Genomic DNA, 20571 nt, shown 5'->3' with positions numbered 1-20571 from the left:
GTTTGAGTAAATCTGAATATGAGAATTGATAAACTATACTTATGTAAAAGTAACTCAAAAGTAACTAGTTACTTTAGTTAGTAACTAGTAATAGTAATGTATTACTTTTTTAGAAAAGTAATAAGTAATAGTAATATATTACTTTCACTTAAAAGTAACTAGTAATAGTAACTTATTACTTTTATAAGTGACTAGCACAACACTGTGTTTATATGATAAAGGTATTTATTGTTTATGGGTATTGCTTATAGGGATACCACCTGTCCCATTGTGAGGGACAGTCCCTCTTTGGGCAGTTGTGTCCTGCAAAAAAATTGCAAAAATGGTAATGTCCTGAGATTTCAGGACAATATTATTTCTTATATTTTATGTAATAGCTGCATAAAACAGTTATTCTGTATCTGAAACACCTAAATGTTATAAGAAACAGAATAAGCAACTAAAATGCTACAAGAATAAACTTTTATTTAGGCAGAAAAGTGAAATTCCATCCTTTGTACTGGCCATGGGTATGTTTCGCCCTGCAAAATCTGACATTTGCACCAAAAATGTCCCACTTTGGGCATTTGAAAAGGTGGTAACCCTAATTGCTTATTTTCTGCCTCTTCTATTTTCATTATTGCCATGTTCCTTCAATCAAAAAAAAAAAAAAAAAACAAAACAAAACAAAGAAAAAAACAAGATTTCCCAACAGGGGGCAGTATACTCGCACTTAAACCAGTCGGGTCGCCATACAGAGTAAAGTTCTGTTTTAGTGACAGCCTCCTTATACCCGTGATAAGTATCGGACCCACAACGCTGTCATGCTTTCACTGAAAAGAGCTTGGATTCGAAGTTTTCTTTTGATTGCCAGTTATTCTTTGCATGGCTGGGAGAACTTCACTCAGTGTTTAGGACATTGAGGTTAAGTGACTTTAGGCTTGAAGTTCTGCACGTGTCGTCCTCCTTCCAAGACGGTACAGTTAGGGACAGAGTGGATAGCAGCCACCGAAGGAGGGATGTGTTAATTGGATTTGTACAATGAGTGGAATTCTACTGTTATTAACATAACTACGACCTGTCTGCAGGAATTATAAATACTGAGCTAATGAGACCTTTTTTCTGGTTATTCTTGTTTTCGTCAAGTTTTACTTTCTTCAGGTTGAATCTTCTACAAAGGTAGGCACTCGCACAATTATTTCTATAGCTGTTTGTGTCTTAAGTTTGCTTTGTTACATTTCATTTGTATATGTGTGGGTGTTTTTTTCCGGACAGTTTCTACTGGAAATCACAGTGTGCTTAAGCTCTGTCAGTTTGCACTTATATATCGAACAAGAATATTTAAATTAATTTATGGACGTTCTGCTTTCTTAGAGAACACGAATGTCACTCTGTTATAATTTCCACAGAGAGTTCCTTATACTTCATACCTCCATACCACAGCTATGCAGTCATTCTGAAGTATTCCTACCCTCATTGTTCCACCAGTCCAGATTTCATGCCAGTGCAAACAGCTGGGTGCTTCATGCTGCATAACTAGGGAGTAGATTAACCAGTAAATGTCATATACTGCAGATGTCCTAACCCATGGCAGGGCCTAGTTGCCAGTATAGTGCTGGCGAATTTGTAGAGTATAAAGAAAATAGCTCTGTAAACTGCGGTGGTGCAGCAGTAGCGTTGCTGCCTTACAGCAAAACGTTCTCCCGTTCGATTCTCCGCTAGAGCGCCTTCTGTGCGGAGTCTGCATGTCCTCCCCGCAGTTGAGTGGCGTTCGAGACATGCGTAGAATGGGCATGCCTTCGCTAAAGGCTGGGCGTCCAGCTGGCACCCGTAAAAATCTACTGCCAGTCATTAGCGGTCCGGAGTTCCGCTGTGGCGACCTCTAACCGGGGAAAAAACGAACAAAGAAAATGGTTCTGTCTCGCATATAACTTTAAAATATACAATGACTTCGCTAGCAACACTTACCTGTATTAAGAAAAGGCCATTTATTGACAGCTGATTAGCTATAAAGTACTAAATGAAATACGCCTTTCCAACAATATCCTGCAACAGCTATCACAATCCCAAGAAAAAAATCCAGCAATCTCTGCTTTACTGCCAGATAATGCCATTGTTACTTTTTTGTTAGTCTAATAACTATAGTCAATAATTAACTGATCATCAATCACAAACAGGGTCACCTAGCTATTAGTCTTACAGAGTAAAGCATAAACCAAACTATAAACTGTTCTAAGAAAAATCAAGACAATAAAGTTAAACAATGTTTCTTTTCCATAAGTTTTTATTTATTTTACATTTGTTTATTGGGGATGTCCAACTGGCCAGTAGCCCTTTTACAGAGGAGGCCCAGCGAGAAAAGTTCCTTTACAAAAAAACACATTTCAAACAATAAACAAAACAATACCAGAAAACAGTTTACAGAATAATACAAGAAATCTGGGGAGTAAAATAAACTAGCTAGTAACTGACCAGAAAAAAGATATTGAGCAAAAAAAAAAAAATCTAATTGAAAAACATAACTAGCAATCTGAAAAGTAAGCTTGCATTAAATAGCTTGTACAAGCATAGAGAAATGGTTGATCTGTAGGTAAATATCATGGCATAGCTGGTAAACATTAGGTGCATGTATGGTATAAAAGCAAAAAAAATAGTTGGTTGCTGTTAGTGTTAAACACTGTTTCTTGATTTTTACATTCCCACTACCTCAGCATGCATAAATAAATCTGAACTGTTTGCGTTATGTAAACTTTTTGTTATTACTGCTTTCAGTTCTTGTGTGTGTGTATTTGTATTTTATACACACACAGACACATATCCAGGCTATAAAAGAATATTCCCTGCCACCATGGCAAACAGTCACTAAGAGGATCCTGGGAACAGATAATTCATAAAGGAATTATCTAGCATTGCAAATTATAAACAAAGGCATTTTGGCATACATTTTTGTAATACAAATATGAGTTACATTATCCTCAAGTTTCTGCCTCCCATGTTTAACTGAGATTCTAATGCACGTATCTGGCAAAATATTGTGTGTGTGTGTGTGTGTGTGTGTGTGTGTGTGTGTGTGTGTGTGTGTACATGTATAAAACACATATACTTTTAGATCCCAGTTCTTTTTATACTCTCTTCAACTCCCCCTACTGGCTAACCTTAACCCTACTCTGAAATCTTCATTATATACTATTAACTAACTCAACTAGGTTCATAGGTAGGTACTGGGCTATCTGCCCAAAGGCATATATTAGTCCAGCCATATTGTGTGGTATTCACCGCCCCTTTAGTTAGTTCCCTAGGCCCTTGATCTAGCAGCTAGTACCCTTGGCCCCTATCTAGTAGAGCTGTTGGTATGATCCCTGGTGTGAACTTTCTGTTACCCATCCAATCGTCAAGGTTCCTCTTGAAGAGTGATAGTAAGGGGCTCTGTCTTATGTAGATCAGGACTTTGTTCCATAGCAAGGGAAGTCTTTGCGAAGGAAATCTATCCCTCCAGCATGTTCTATTCATTGTTGTGCTGAGGTTTATATCCCTAGAGCATGTAGCTCGGGTAGATTTGGTTTTGCTAAGATGGAGCATGTTCAGCAGTTCTGGGTTGGACATGGCTCTGTATGTTAGACAGAGATCACCTCTGAGAAGGCGGTATGCAACAGAGAAAAGCCTTAGTTTTTTTCAATTGTGCTGCATAGGGCAAGTGTTTGAGGCCAGTGATCCTCTTAGTGAGGTACCTCTGTGGTCTCTCCAGCTGCTGGAGATGCCTATCGAGGTACATTCCAATTGGTGCATTGTACTCAATAATGGGTCTGATGAGGGAAGAGTAGAGGGGCACCACTACATCCTTAGATCTTGATGCAAACCCTTTTGTGATCAGATGGGTCACATAGAAGGATTTTATAACCACCTTGGCAACATGGTTATCAAAGGAAAGTTGACTATCTACTTGGGTCCCTAGATCCCTTATTACTTCTTCAGATTTCAAGGGGTTACCTCCTATGTGGTAGTTCGCGGGTACTCTGTTTTTTCCAAAGGGGATTACTACGCATTTTTTAGCATTTAGCTTGAGACCATGGCTTTGACACCATGCATCAGTCTCATTAAGGCCCTTCTGGAGGATATCCATGTTGGCTGGAGACTCTGTTATAGAACCCAGTTTGCAGTCATCCGCAAACTTGGTCAGCCACAGCCCTTCAGTGCTTGCCTGTACTTCTGAGAAGTATATCTCAAACAGGAGGGGCCCCAGGACAGAGCCCTGAGGCACACTGCTCGTTACTGGTCTGGATTCGGACATAGATCCCACTACTCTTACTTTGTGGGATCTGTCTGAGAGCCAGTTTGCGATCCATCTTGAGACGTAAGGGTTTATGCCCAGGTTGGTGAGTTTATCAATAATACCCGAATGGGGAATGGTGTCAAATGCTTTAGCAAGGTCAAGGTAAGCCGTGTGTACCTCCTTTCCCTTATCTATACCCTGAGTAACTGTCACAACCACCTAATCATGAAGGGATTCACATCTAGATCAGGGGAGGTCATCGTGCCTCTTTACTCATCCCTCATCAGGCCCATAATTGAGTACAATGCCCCTTTGGGATGTACCTTACCAGACACCTGCAGCAACTGGAAAGACCCCAGAAGTACCTCACCAAGAGGATCAAAGGGCTCAAACAGATGCCATATGCTGCCCGGTTAAAGAAACTCCAGCTCTACTCAGTGGCATACTGCCTGCTCAGAGGCGATCTGTGCCTGACGTATAAAGTCATGTCCAACCCAGAATTAATGGCATGCTACACCTCAGAAAAACCCAAATCCCATCGAGCTACACACTCGAGAGACTTGAACCTCAGCACTGAAATAAATAGGACATGCTGGAGGGACAGATTCATAACCCAGAGGCTCCCTTCACTCTGGAATAAAATCCCAGTCCAGGTTAGGCAGAGTCCCTCATTGACTCTCTTCAAGAGGAATTGTGATGAGTGGATGGGGGATCGTAGGTTTACCCCGGGTATCACTTCTGTGTCACTGTTAGACAGAGGCACAGTATACTAACCTCGAAAAAGGGCATAGCAAAATTAATTTAAAATGGGTGGTGAAAGCCAAACACACTCTGGCTAGGCTTATAAATGCCCTAGGGCAGATAGCCTATTATGAACCTATGAATCTATGAAGGAAGTCCACCAGGTTCAGGAGGCATGATCTGCCCATGACGAAGCCGAACTGTGTGGGGTCAAGTGTTTGGAGGTTCCCAATCTCTCCATTTATGAGTCCCATAATGATTCGCTCCATTGCCTTACAGATCAGACTGGTTAGGCTTATTGGTCGGTAGTTCCCAAGGTCGGTTGTGGGCCCACCCTTGTGCAGCGGAACCACCATTGCTGTGCGCCATTCTATGGGCACATATCCTGTCGAGAGGCTGAGACTGAACAGGGTATTCAGATGCGGGGTTAATTCATTTTGGAGCTCGCATATGACACAGCCCGGGACACCATCTGGTCCCATGGAGGCAGTGTTTTTAGCTTTTGATAGAGCCTTATTAACCAACATATCAGTAATAATTGGAGTTACACAATCCCCTGGAATAGTAATAGTGGTGGGGGGGAATTTGCACTGAACCTGTCAGCCAAGCTGTTGGCAATGTCAGTGGGGTCAGTGTATTTTGTTCCATTTTGTACTAGCTCAGAACAGACCTGAGCGTTGCCATTTAGGTTTTTGACGTAACCATAGAAGGCCTTATGGTTATCCTTGGCAACTTTCTTTTCGAAATTGGCTTTAGTTGACTTGATGAGGGCCCTCAATTTCTTACTAATGCTGATCAGGGAGGATTTTTCTACTTGAAATTTGGCCTTTTTTTGTATAAGTTCCCTCCTTTTATTGTATAGTTTGCTTGTGGCGGGGTCCACCAGACTGGTTTCTTCTTGCTTGAGGAAGGAGTCTTGGTTTTATTTGGGATAGCATGGTCCATGCAATCCTGAAGATGTATATAATGTGCCTTGGTGTAGGATTTTGCATCCTGGATATCATTAGCCTTCTGCAAAGGAATAGTGAAGCTTTCCACTTCTGACACGAGTAGTTTGAAGTTTGCTTTGGAAAGGTTTTTTATGATGGTTTCTTTGACTGGGGGAGGTGGAGGGGTGAGGACATCCAGGGTTATCAGTTTGTGGTCTGATATGAGCAGAGAGGGAGTGATAACGGGTGTAGTACAATGGGTGCCCATATTTGTGATGACTAAATCCAATATGTTGTCCCCTCTAGTGGGAGAACATACGGGCATTTGAATTTATAAATTCTATGAACCGCTGGGCATAGGAGTTAGAACTTTGGTAGTTTGCCCAGTCTATACCAGGGTAGTTGAAATCACCCAAAGTTATGGTATTAGGTAGGACCTTTATATTTTCCAATGCCTCAAGGAATGATGAGTGAGCATCTTGGGACATGGTGGGCGATCTATAACAGGCTATGACTTGAAATGTGGTTTTGCCTGCTGATAGTTGCGCATTGATGATCTCCAGGGCATCATGCTGCACCACTAACCTGGAGATGTGGGTATCCTTGATGAATATGGATACACCTCCTCCCTTTGTACTGTGATCCAGTAACTGAGGCCAGAAGGTATGATATGAATTGTAACCTGGTAGTGCTGGGGTGCTCTCCAAAGCCTTGAACCAGGTTTCCGTCACTGCACAAACATCGATTTTCTCCATACTGAGGAGTGCCTCGAGTGCGTGCATTTTGAGGCTGAGACTTCTGGCGTTGAGTAGCATTACCCTTAGTTTTTGGTTACCTGTGTTGGTTACGGTGGTTGGTTTGTCCTTTGAGCCTTGCCTAAAAAAGGCACTATGGGGATGGCAAGAGCCTTGGCCAGTATTCGAAAGCCTAGGGGTGACAGGTGCAAACCATCTCTGGCGAAACAGCGAGGCTTGTCTGTCATGTCATCCCAGGCAGACAGACACTGGATCCCCTTAGAATGACACCAGAAGCTTAGCCAATTGTTGAAATTGATCATTTTGTCTTTGTATTGTGGTATCATTCTAGGTGAAGGTAGTATGCTACTCAAGGTCAGGGTCATACCAGCTTGGGCTACATGATCAGAGAGTTCCTCAATGTCTCTTTTCATGTAGTCCAGGGAGGTACATCTTAGATCATTCACACCAACATGTACAATGACAGCGTCATACTTGTACTTGTTCTGGAGTGACCTAAGTGGCTGTGTTATGTGGCGGATCCTAGCACCCAACAGGCAGCTGACAGTAACCTTCTCTTTGTTCAGGCTGGTGAGTGGAACATCTGTGTGCCTTACTATAGAGTCTCCTATTACTAGCGTGTTGGGTATGGTGTTTTGCCGTAGGGGCTGTTGTGAGGCACACTGCTGAGGTGAATTATGTGTTTTCTGGCTTTTGTTTGGTGGTTCAGGTTGCTTGCTTGTCTGCTTTGGAGGGCCCTGTTTCTTTTTCAGATTGGTACCTAGTGCCTCTGAATATGTTTTTGTGTATTTATGTGTATGTTTTGCCGGTGCTTGTTTTGTAGATCCATGTGTGACTGGTGGTGTGATGCTAGTGTGTCTCTTCGCCTCTTGACTGTCTGTTACAGTCATGGGTTGAGAGCACTTAGCCTCCAGTCTGGCTGTGTATTTGCATCTCTCACAAGTGTTTGTGTCTAGAGGTAAGAGGAGAGGGTTGTCTGTATACATGAGGCAGTTGTGACATTGCCTCAGGATGCCCAATTCCACCAGATGAATTGGAGAGTACACCTGAAGCTGACCTCCGGACATGCTTGGAAAAGTGAATTTCACTTGTCTTGCGGACAATCGAGGGTCTTATGCTGTATTATAATGGTGCTGTCTAGGAGATTTGAAAAATAATAGTGCTGTCTAGGAGATTTGGACAAGTGCTGATTTGGGTTATGCAAGTGCTGCAATAAGAGCAGTTGATCTGAAGCACTTCAGTTGAGGCTTGCCTAGTTCTAAGGGAAAATTTGCAGCACAGACTTTGTGGAGCCAGGAATAGTATACCCCAGCTAACCGGCGCTGCCCGACGCTGCTCTGTGCGCAAGAATGCGCAAAAAGAGAGTTGCAGGGTTTTAAGAGAGAGAGATCAAGAAGTTTGGAATTGACCCAAAATGGCCAATAAAACTACAGTTTCTAGGCAGTAACCACTCCTACAGGGACAGGCAGGCTGCTCGGTGTTAACCACTGCCACTGGTTAACACAGAGACTTCCCTTTAGCCCAAGTAAGCAATGGCCTCCAAGAAACTTACAAACAGCTACTGACTTCTCTTAACTCCCAAAATGACTATTTCACCTTTTATCATTTTCTGTCTGCCTCCTTTACTTCTCCTCTCAACTTTGACTGCCTTTCATCCATATTTAACATCAATCTACAATAGCCTTACAAATTCACAGGGTTATGCCTTCTCTTCTCTGCAACAACCTGTAGATATTACCTCATCTATACTCCCCCTAGAAACTCCTCTTCCAAGGATCAAAATATTTTTCACCAGCATTAATACATTATAAATACAAAATCAAATACCTCTGTAGTTAACTATACAAACTAAAGTCTCCCTTTCTCCCTATCTACCTCCTCCTATCAGGAGGCATTCATCCCAACTCCAGTCCTATCACACCCTCCTGCCCCAAAACATCCATTCCTCCAAACCATCATGTTCCTATCATACCCAAAAAACACATCTCATTTTTCTCAATGAATATCAGAAGTGTACTCAATACAAGTGATTTCCATGCCTGGGTTGCTAACCATTACCCCTGATGTCATTGCCCTGTCCAAAATCTGGCTGAAACCTTCTATCCCAGATAAAGACATTCTTTCCCAAGGGTACAGTATACTTCACCTTGATCACCCCCCAAAAAAGGCGGAGGAGTCACTCTTAGCTACTCTAACCATCTAACCTTCACTCATCTTAATGATCCCACTCCATCTTTCTCACCTGCAGAAATCTTGGCAGCTAACTTTAAACTAAACAACCACACCACTACCGCTGTACTAGCCATTTATATTCTTCCAGGGGAGAATACTCCCCTACCAGAAAACTTACTCTGTTATCTTACAGAACACTGCTCAAATGAAAATATCCTCCTTGGTGATGTAAATAAAAACTGGCTAGCTCTAAATGACCCTGTCTCTAACTCTCACATTAACTTACATGGCTTTACGCAACTTATATCAGAACCTACACATTACAGTAACTCTCAAATTCCTAGTACTCTAATTGACTGGATACTAGTCTCTGACCCTACCATTTATCACTACCCTGAAACCTTATCCAACTCCCTTAGTGATCACTCTCCTATAAAAGTTACTAGATTTACCCCTCACTTCACCAGACCTCATAGATACATTACCTGTCGAAAACTATCCAACTTCTCCCTTGAAACCTTTAACACCCTTCTCTCCAGAATTAACTGGAGCCACCTTAAAGAGCTTATTCTAGATGAAGTAGTCCACTCTTTTAACACTATCTTTCTTGATATATTAAACTCCCTTGCACCTCTTTGTACTGTTAGAATAAAATCCAAGATATCTCCATGGCTCTCTAAGACTACCTGCACCTTAATGAGAAATAGGGACAGGCTGTGGAAAACCTGGATAAAGTATACACTCCCTTCTGACTGGCAAAAATACAGAGAACTTAGAAACCTTACAAAAACACATTGCTAAGGATAAAAAGGAATTTTACTTCAACCCTCCTACAGCTCTAAGATCTAATCCCAAAAAAATTCTGGAATTCAGTCAACCAGGTATTGTATCCCGGTAACCCTTCCTCCCCTAATCTCTACCGAAATAATACACCTGAAGACACTGCCACTATATTAAATACTTTCTTTACAGAAACTGTTACTAAGATGGTTAAAACATATCTCCTCTTAGCTAAAGACACCAATCACTCTATCCTACCTTCAAGTCCCAACCTCTCTAACCCCTTTTCTTTCCAACCTGTATTTACTACTTATATTAAATCCTTGCTCTCCAAATTAAAGCAATGCTCCACTTCTGCTGATAATATTCCTTCCTTCTTTTTCCCGCTTGCCGCTGATACACTTGCCCTCCCTGTTTCTATCCTCATTAACCGCTCTATTACTGAGTCTAAAGTTCCATCTATCTGGAAAGAATTCTACTCACTACCTATCCAGAAAGGAGGAAATTCCCATGAAATCTCTAACTTTAGACCCATAGCCATCCTGTCTCCCCTCTCAAAATACTTGCATTACACACACAAGCAAGCACTTCAATATTTACTGCAAGAAAATTTACTTACTCCTACTCAGCATGGATTCCACCCAAACACAGTACAACCACTGCACTGATCTCCTTTACTAACACCATATCCCTTGTTTGTGATAGCAACAAACTTGTCTCCTGCCTATTTTTAGACCTTTCCAAATTCTTTAATACTGTTTCATACTCTCTACTTCTGAGTAAACTAGCTAATCTTAATTTCTCTTGTGATACTGTCAGCTGGTTTTCCAGCTATCTCACTGACCGATCACAGTCAGTGAAATGGCTCTCAGCACTCTCCCCTTCCCCTTCTCTCCCTATAAAAATGGGTGTACCCCAAGGCTCCATCCTTGGTCCACTGCTATTTAATATTTTTTCAAATTTACTCCATACTTCTTGCCTCCAGTCGTCTCTTTTACAATATGCAGATGATTCTGCAGTAATTACTATCTCTGACTCTCCCTCTGATCTTATTTCTCAGATTCAAGCTGCTTTTACATCAGTCAAATCCTGGATTATCACCAATAAACTTATCATAAACCCTAAAAAAAACACAACTCCTTCTCTTACCCATCTCAAATCTACTTTTACTATAATGTCTCTCAATAAAACTCCAATAGTAGCTGAAACCAGTACCAAACTCTTAGGTGTCCCTATAGATGATCAATTTACATTTGACTTTACAGAAATATAAAGTTTCTCACCAATAAATCTAAAGTAACCCTATCTCATACCTATCTACTACCCAGTCTTCTATACGGTTTTCAAATACAAACCTTAACACCACACTCCTAGCAAAACTTAACTCAACCTATAACAATATAGCTACATTCTCTGCCCAAGATACTTATAAAACTCATCACTGAGTCTCACTTAAACATTTAAACTGACTGGAACTATCCAGTCTGCTTCTTCTTTCTCAACCTTTCTACCGCCCTGGCCTATCCTCCTGTATATCTCACTATTCCCCCACTTGATCACTTTGCAGCTCTGAACAAGACTTACTATTTATCCACAAACCTAGGAATAAAGTGAACAGTAACCTTTATAGCTATCATAAGTTCATAGATGTGTACTAGGCTAATGCCTCTGGGGCCTGCACAAACCTAGCCATAGGATTACCCAGGCATCGTGCCACCCGGCCTTAGATCCCAGTGCCTTTGTCGAGTAGAGCCACTGAAGTTACCCCCGGGGTGAAATTTCTATTTCCCATCCACTCATCGAGATTTCTCTTGAAGAGGGCCAGCGAGGTGCTCTGCTTGACATGTATGCGAAGTGTGTTCCATAGCATGGGCAGTCTGTGGGTCAAGGACCTGTCCCTCCAGTATGTTCTGTTGATTGTGGTAATGAGGCTGAGGTCTGTGGAGCATGTGGTGTGGTGGGATTGGGATTTCTTTAGATGTAGCATTTCTGACAGAGCTGGGTCAGACATGGCTTTGTAAGTCAAGCAGAGATTGCCTCAAATAGCCGATATGAGACAGACAGTAGTTGTAGTTTTTGAGGCTGTCCATATAGGACAAGTGTTTAAGGCCTAGGATCCTCTTTGGGAGGTACGTTTGCAGCCTCTCCAGTTGTTACAGGTATCTAGTGAGGTGCATGCCAAATGGGGCATTGTACTCGATGATTGGCCTAATGAGGGAAGAGTAGAGGAAGACAATGACCTCCTTCTTCCTGGATCCTAAACCCTTAGTAATGAGATGTGCCACATAGAAGGACATTCTGACCGCAGTGGCAGTGTGGTGGTCAAAAGAGAGGTTGCTGTCAACCTGTGTTCCCAGAGCTCATAAAACGTTTTCTGTGTTCAGTGGACTACCATCGATGTGGTAATTCATGGGAACTGGGTTTTTCCCAAAGGGGATAATGACTCATTTTTTGGCATTGAACTTAAGGCCATGGTTTTGACACCAGTCGTTGGTCTCAGTGAGGCCATTCTGTAGGATGTCACCCTCACTTGGGGAGTTAATAATAGCTCCCAACTTGCAATCGTGTGCGAACTTTGTCAGCAAGAATCCCTTCGTGTTGGCCTGGACTTCAGAGAGGTCGATGCCAAACAGGAGAGGACCCAGGACCGCACCCTGTGGGACTCCACTCGTGACTAGTCAGCAGTCTGACTTGGAGTCAGCTACTTTCACACTGTGGGTTTTACCTGTGAGCCAGTTTGCAACCCACCCAATGATATAGGAGTTGATGCCTAGCTTACTGAGGTTTTTCTGTGATTCCTGAGTAGGGAAAGGTATCAAAGGCCTTGGCCAGATCAATGTAGGCTGTATGAACCACCTTGCCTTCATCCACAGCTCTGATGACTGACTCAAAGAAGTTGACCAAGTTGAGCAGGCATGATCTACCTTTCACAAAACCAAACTGTGTGGGATCCAGAGTTTGGCGATTCCCTTTATCCTTGTTTATTAGGTCCATGATGATGTGTTCCATAGCTTTGCATATCAGACTCATCAGGCTAATGGGGCGATAGTTCCCAGGGTCTGTAGTCGCTCCTCCTTTGTGGAGAGGGATGACTGTAGCAGTGCACCATTTGGTAGGGACAAAGCCTGGGGTGAGGCTGTGATTGAACAGGGCACACAGGTGAGGTGCCAGTTCACTCTGTAGTTCATGTAGAACACAGCCAGGAATATTGTCAGGTCCTATAGAAGCTGTATTCTTGGCCTTGGACAGTGCCGTTTTAACCTGTGCAGCAGTAATACTGTGTGTCTGGCAATCTACTGGTATTGTGATTGGTCCTTTGTGGGGGGTAAAGTTGGCACTGAATCTGCCGGCCAGTATATTGGCAATATCTGTTGACTCGGTATAGGAGGTACTATTGTGCAGTAGCTCAGAGCAAATCTGAGTATTGTTGTGGAGATTCTTTACATAGCTATAGAAGGCCTTGTGGTTGTCTTTACTATCTGCTGCAATTCTGTTTTCAAAGCTAGCTTTAGAGGGATATCAACTTTTTGTTGAGGCTGATAAGGGAGTTTTTCTAGTCTTGGGATTTCACCTTATTCCATATCAGTTTCCTCCTCCTATTGTAGAGTTTGTTTATGGCAGGGGACCACCAGAGTGGCTTTCTTTTTTTGGAGGAGAACATCTTGGGTCTATTGGGTATGGCAAGATCCATGCATTTGTATACATGTTCGTACAGTGCATTGGTGTATGATTAGGCGGTCATGCAACTATTCTCCATTTGTATGGGTGCTGTGAAGTTAGCCACCTCTGGTTTTAGGAGCCCAAAGTTAGCCTTGGAGAAGTTTTTCATGGTGGTTACCTTTGTGTGGGGGGGGGGGGGGTCCAAGGTGATTAGTTTGTGGTCGGATCTAACCAGGGAGGAGTTGACTATTGGTGTAGGGCAACGGTCGCCCATGTTAGTAATGACCTGGTCAAGGATGTTGCTATCTCTAGTGGGGGTAAGAATGAGCTGGTCCAGGGCGTTGGAGTTAATGAATTCCAGGAAATGTTGGGCAAGTGTATTGGTACATGAGTAGTTTTCCTGGAGGGGTAGTTGAAGTCACCCACTATGAGAGTGTTAGGTGGGTCCCTAATATTCTTCAGGGTGCTTAGGAACGTGGAATGTGAGTCTTGGGACATAGTTGGGAACCTATAGCAGGCTACAACCTGAATCACTGTCTTACCCGATGTTAGCTGCACCTGAAATACCTCTGATGCTGTATGTTGGGCTACCAGTCTGGAGGCGTGCTCATCCTTTATGAATATGGAAACGCCACCACCTTTGGAGCTTCTGTCCAAGTTCTGCGGCCGAAAGGTGTGGAATGAGTTATAGCCTGGTAGTGCAGGGATGCTTTCTGCTGCCTTGAACCAGATATCTGTTACAACACAAACATTGATGTTCTCCATTTTAAGGAGTGCTTCGAGCGAGTGCATTTTGAGATTTAGACTTCTGGTGTTGAGCAGCATGACCTTCAGATTGCATTTGTTTGTAGCTGTTACAGTGGTAATTTGGTCTTTGGATCACTGCCTAAAAAGGCATTATCATCCTACCATTGCCTGGAACAAGCTTCACACACACACACACACACACACACACACACACACACACACACACACACACACACACACACACACACACACACACACACACACACACACACACACGATATACAGTGTAGAACATGGATTAGTGATGTTTTCAGATGGTCTTGTAGAATTTTACAATGAGTGTCACAGGCATCATTCATTAGAAAATCTGTATAATTTGTATGCCTTTCTTTGGATTTTTGAACAGTGTTTTAAGGAGTGATGTTTACACCAGTGTAAAGTTGCAGTATGAGCTGTGCTTCACAAAGTTTTCTGTTAATTATTTTCATTTCTATTAAAATATTCTTTCTGCATTTAAAGTAGTTGTTGTCAAAGCGAATAGGCACTGTACAAGACAGTGATGAAAATTAGATAAGTTTGTTCAGAAGTGGTAATAACGAATTATAAATGCCCCTTGACTACTCACATCCCACTTTCTTTACATGTTTTTTGTGTACAGAGATAGAGAGAGTGAGGGAGACAGTGAGTGTGTGCATATGTTTGTGTATATGAAGTCATACAAGATCATATAAGAAAAGTGACTTTCTCATTAAACCCTAACTCAGTACGTTACAAGTTTCATATTCATTTATCCTAACACCCCCACCAGGTTGACCACCTTTTTAAGTGAAACAGCTACAGTTTCCTCAGTGGTGTTACTGTGAGCTATCCTCAAACCACAGAAAAGCCCTTGAGCCTCCCTTATATGTTAGAAAACTATAGTGGACCTTCCCGACAAAAAATGAGTATGCTGCACAGCAGACAAGCAGACTAACACCCCACCTTCCCCCAACCACACACACACACACACACAATTAGAAGTAATAGTTTATCACAGTATTCCACGCTGATGATTTAAGTCAAGTGCACATATTCATTGGTTGTTACCATGCTGCAGTTGTAATATTAGTACTCAGTCCTTCATTTCATAAGCATGCAACATGTTTAGCGTTTGAGGCTTCACCTGAAATAACTGTGTCCATGACTCCACAGGGAGGCTGGAAGTTTCAGCTATAACTTGCTGGTAATAAGGAGACAGCTTTGCAGTTACTACCCTGAAATCATTAGGTTGTAGCTCATCTGGTTGTGTAATTTCAAGCACTTTGTAATCTTTTTCAGACCATACTGTATTCTTATTCTTTCTTATTCCTATGCACAAGTATGCCCTTGATCTGATCTCTGAATAATGCAAAATGTTCAGTGATTTGGTTTTAACTGGTGTCATTTCTTTTAAAGATTTATGAAAACATCACTGAGCATTTCATGTCAAAGCTTAAAAAGACCCAGCATACCATTACAATCCCAATACTGGAAAAAAATACTTTTATTATCAAGGCTAATATTGTGGATGTTGAAGCATTTAGTTTTTCTTATTTCTGCTTGACATTCAGCTGCATTTGAGGGGAGACAGAGCATTAGCATGGTACTGGGCTTTGCATTTATCTTATATATCTGTGACATGAGATTGGACACATAGTGGAACCTTGAACAGTGGATCTGTCGTGTATAAATGCTAAAATAACTTTTGTGACTCTTCAGCAGCATATAGAGAACATATCCTTTGGTAGAAAGTTGTGCAGAACCAATCCAGAACCATGTGCAATTGCAGTCCTTTTGTTAGTGAGTGACCTGGAGCAAAGAATATCTCATTGGTGCTGTTAAAATGTTTGAGAAGAGAATGCCAAGCTGCCCGGTGGTTGGTAGGAAAGGAGAAATGAAACACCTTTGAGAGAGGACTTTACATTATTCACATTTCAGTTAGAAGGAAATCAGGTAACAGTGCTGTGTTGTTTCATGGGTTTAATAGAGTTTATAGGTTATATACCTTATCTGCTGCAATCCAGTCAATTCTGCTTAAGGATCGCGTGTCTGTGACCAGTAAAGGCTTGTTGCTTTGGAACACTACCTGGGTTTCGTGATTTGTGTAAATTATTGTGACTGAGCTCATCAACAAAGTTTTAAGACCACTAGTTGTTTTGTTTTTTGCTTCTGCATGCATATCACACACTCCACTCACTCATACATGCACACTCACAGAGTACTATTCAGGTGAGATAACAGTCTTATTTTATATAGTGCTTTTACCAGCCGCAGTGGTGCAGCGGTAGCATTGTTGTCTCACAGCAAGAGGTTCTCCTGTTCGATTCTCGGCTGGAGTGCCTTCTGTGTGGAGTCTGCATGTCCTCCCCGCGGTCGAGTGGTGTTTGAAAGACATGCGTGAATGGACATGCCTTCGCTAAAGGTTGGGCATTGGGCTGGCAACTCAGCACCATAAAAAAAATAATCTACTGCCAATTATTAGCAGACCTGGGTTCCACTGTGGCAACCCCTAACCGGAAAAAGACAAACAACAACCTGAGTATGTTTCAGGCACACAGTGCTTAAGAATGACAGTGAAGTAAAACAGTAAAAGATTTATCAGTTGCATGGGCAGACAAAGGTCAAATTTCCTATCACGTTTCCTTACTGACATATTTTCTAACATAGTATGTAATGATTTTTTGTCAAATAGAAAAGATAGTGACCCACTTGCCTTTTGTTTTTGTCATGTGCCAGGTACAAGGATTACATACAGAACAGTGGACATGTGTAGTGTGTGCTTAACAGAAATGTTGCTGTGCATCTAAGAAAAATGCTGGATTATTTAGAGGATCAAAGTTTTGTTATAGAAATGTTTTACATCAAGATTATGTATGCCAAGATTACCTAATGGCTTGTTTACATGACTGATCAGTCATATAATCTTTGAGTTAAGATGATGTAGTGTTCTCTCAGAGTTAATTACTTACTCATAAATTTTCTTTCATTAGCTTAACATTGTCTAGTGTCCTTTATTGTATTTAGTTGTAGAGAATAGGTGACCTGTAGATCGCACACTGATTGGAGTACGAACGTTCACCAGCAGGGTGTTAATCTACAGGTAAAGCTGCCATGAAGCTTGAACTGAAAGTGACCTAATGGCTGCCATTATTTTACACTCATTAAGCAGTACTTCTGCTGTTTAGCGAGTGTAAAATTAAAAAAAAGAAAAGCAATTTAAAACAAAAAAGTATGTGTTTATATCTGTGTGTGAGAATGTATGCAGCTAAGTAGTGATTTTGTCATTTAGGGAGTGTAAAAAATAAAAGAAACAGAAAAGTGTGTGTTTGTGACACAGTGCGAGAGTCTGAAGAGTGAAAGTGATCGAGCCGTGGTAGCAACAGGTTTGCATACCTCCCGACCTCTTAGTTCACAATATCTGGATAAAGCCTAAAATAAAGGGTGAACAAAGACTCAAAATAGGAACAGATTTTAAATAGTGCTGTTGTAAAATCACAAAGTTACTTGAATAATAGGATTTGTGTTAGCATGCATTTTCTGAAGAGCAAGTGTGTGAGAGAGAGAGTGAGATCGACCACTGGCAGCAGCAGTAAAGAGATTTGCATGCCTCTCAACCTCTTAGCTGAAGAATTCTGGATAAAGCCTAAAATAAAGGGGGAACAAATGCTCAAAAATAGGAACAAATTTTAATTATTGCTGTTATAAAATTACAAAGTTGGTTAAATGACAGGATTTGTGTTATCATGCATTTTCTGAAGGAAATACATTCTGAAACTCAAATATATGTCATTATTTAGTGACTTCAATCCAAAAATGACTGGCACAAAACAAAATATTTTAGGATTATAGAACCAAAAAGTAAAGTAAATAACTAGATATGTTTAAAACAATGTCATATTTTGGATGTAAAATGCTACCTCCAGCACCGTTTATGTATACTACAGCAAGTTTGAATCATTAGACGAATGAACTATGTTACATCAAAAATATATAAAAAATAATAAAGTAATTAAAAAAAGTAAGTAAAGCACAACAATTTTGCAGACAGACCATTCTCTGAGGGCAGTAATGCCCTCCAGGGTGTGTGTTATTGTGGAAATAACTCCCTCCAGGGGTGTAGAGGCCATCCGCCTGCAGTGTCTGGCCTAGGAACACCCCTGGGCAGACAGTATTTGCACAGTAACACATACCTTGTTGGGCATTATTACTGGCATATTTTAGAACTCAGGAATATGTTTATAGTTGCATATGGTGGTTTTAGCAATGGCAGTTCATGTCAATATCAGTTAATAAGAGGGTCAGCATTTCTCTGCTGTGTTAGCATATATATAGTCATTATAGAGTAACTGTTTTTATGATCAGTTATATGTAATATTTCACCTGTTGGCTGTGAACTGTTCCAGCACTTGGATTGATGGCTTTCTTGTGCTATGTTTAATTACCTTTATTCCTTTTAAAATTCTTCATTTTTAAAGATATAATAGGGTAACATTTAGGGACATAGCATTTTCTAAATATTTTTCACTTACAGCCTGAAAACTTTGGGGTTTATATCCATTCCTGTTTTGTGCTGTCATTTGTGGTATCTCCTTATTTGCTTACTTTTTTTCATACTCTAATGAAGTTTTGGGCTAAAATGAAAAAAAAAACACTTCTTAAAGGACAACTACATTTAATCTATTTATAATTTTCCCTCTAGGGACTGAATTAGTAAACACTTTACTCAGTTCAGATTATGTTTCAGCTTTGTCTTTTTAGATACCCAACTCATCCATTATGAAAATAATTATTATATTGTCAAAGGAAAAAACTTCAAAGACCAATGCACGTAAGGTTCAGTTAAGGCACATTTAATAACTTGCAGCAAGGAGACAAAAACATGCAAATACAAGATTTTGCCTAACTACTAACAGGAAGTATGCTATTCTTATACTGTTTTACAAGACATGGCCTTCTATGGCTGACGTAATCAAACACAACTTTCAGTATTGTTCTACAGCAGATGTTACTCAGATTTTCTGCTGACATGACTAGATTTGTGAGAAACTTTTTGAGAAAAACAACCTGGCCTTGGTGGGAACTAACACGTTACAGGCCCCCTATTGTACAATTCTAATACATGTGTTACATTTCAAGGCACTTTTCTAACTCAGGCATAAGCAAATGCTGATTACAGTTCATATTTTCAAGCAGTCTTTTGTTCTAATTATCTATAGCTTCTGCAGCTGTGTATTTTCTCACAGCACAAGCGGAACTTCTTGTCTAAGCCTTATAACATTTATATAAGTAGTACTGTTCTATTCATTATTTTCCTGACACAAGCAGAAATCATCTGCTTCTCAGTAAATTTCCAAGCATAAGCAAAGATTTTAGCTGACAATACAAGGTCAGAAAGCATCTGCAGTTTGTACAGATTTATGCAGTATGAAATAGAATAAATGTGTTAACCCTTTTCAAGCTCTAAATGCACTAAGCATATTACTAATACGTACATTAATACATATTTTTCTGATATTTCCCCCCTTTTAATACTTATATTCTACTTTCAAAATATGCATAAACAGCTTTTTCTTCTCCTAATCTCTTTCTACTCAGGATTTGCAGTTAAGAGAGTCATTCAGTTTAAACTTATGAAAGCATTTCAGTTTTTCAATAGTTCTTCAAACTCAGCACTTTGATATAAGGTTTCATAAACTGACATTTCTATAAAATCTTTAATCAGTCTTTTCATGCAGGGGATACCACAAGAAACACATACTCCCAATAGGAGCATTCCTACACAAATGGCAATCAGGATGTTCATTAGGATGGTACCCCACCCCCAAACCATTTCTGGAAAAAGTCCGTCAGTGGGTTTGGGCCTGGTTTGGTCATGGCCGACACTTGCTGAATTACCTCAAGATGATTGTCTATCTCGTGTTTATGGTCAGGAATATATGAACAGCATTCTTCTTGGCTTAAAGCGCAAGTACCACCTCTCGCCGCTAGGGTGAAGTCGAGAGCCATGCGGTTTTGAAGCACTACAGTTCTCATGGCATTCAGTTCATCAGTCACCAATTCAAGGGTGGAAAAAGTTGCATTGCTCATCACTTTGAGAAGTTTAGACAGTTTTCTCAGCTCCCAGATCGATTTCACTGCTCCATATGCTGGTAATATGCCTGCCCACGATATAACACTATCACTCAAGTCCATGTGTGTCAGTCCATTGCCTATAGAATGATGGTTTTTCCAATGCGCATCGATTTGCCCCACTGGATTTACAGGTTTCTTGACGACTTCTTGGACATTCCGAATTTTTCCTCGAGGCAAACTGCAGTGTGTCGTATGACCAGAACAAGGTAGCCCAAAAAACAACTGCCGGACCAATTCTCAGGTAACCATTTGTATTCCTTTCTGCCACACACAAAATAACAGTCCTCTACTTTAGTAGTAACCTTACTGCGAATATACACTTGCCCTGCATGAAACATTTTTTTATCAATTATAGACAGTTGCTTATAAAGAACAGAATTATGTTTTA

At 40.9% G+C, this 20571-nt stretch overlaps 1 protein-coding gene across 6 annotated transcripts in view; it reads left to right on the top strand.

Moving 5' to 3' along the window:
- The first annotated feature begins 707 nt into the window (after positions 1-707).
- Positions 708-20571, top strand: part of LOC122794113 (interleukin-15-like) — a 1779266-nt gene continuing 1759402 nt past the window's right edge. For 2 of the 6 annotated variants that reach the window (XM_044062277.1, XM_044062279.1), the window contains exon 1: positions 711-1158. The gene's annotated coding sequence lies outside the window, so the exon portion shown is untranslated. Of the gene's footprint in view, positions 1159-20571 lie in introns of all 6 variants that reach the window. The other 4 variants (XM_044062278.1, XM_044062273.1, XM_044062275.1 and 1 more) reach the window with 3 other exon arrangements.

Source organism: Protopterus annectens, chromosome 2.part1 (genome assembly GCF_019279795.1).
Source record: "Protopterus annectens isolate FY-2018-M chromosome 2.part1, PAN1.0, whole genome shotgun sequence".
NCBI classification, from domain to species: domain Eukaryota; kingdom Metazoa; phylum Chordata; order Ceratodontiformes; family Protopteridae; genus Protopterus; species Protopterus annectens.
This window is presented reverse-complemented; position numbering and strand designations above follow the sequence as displayed.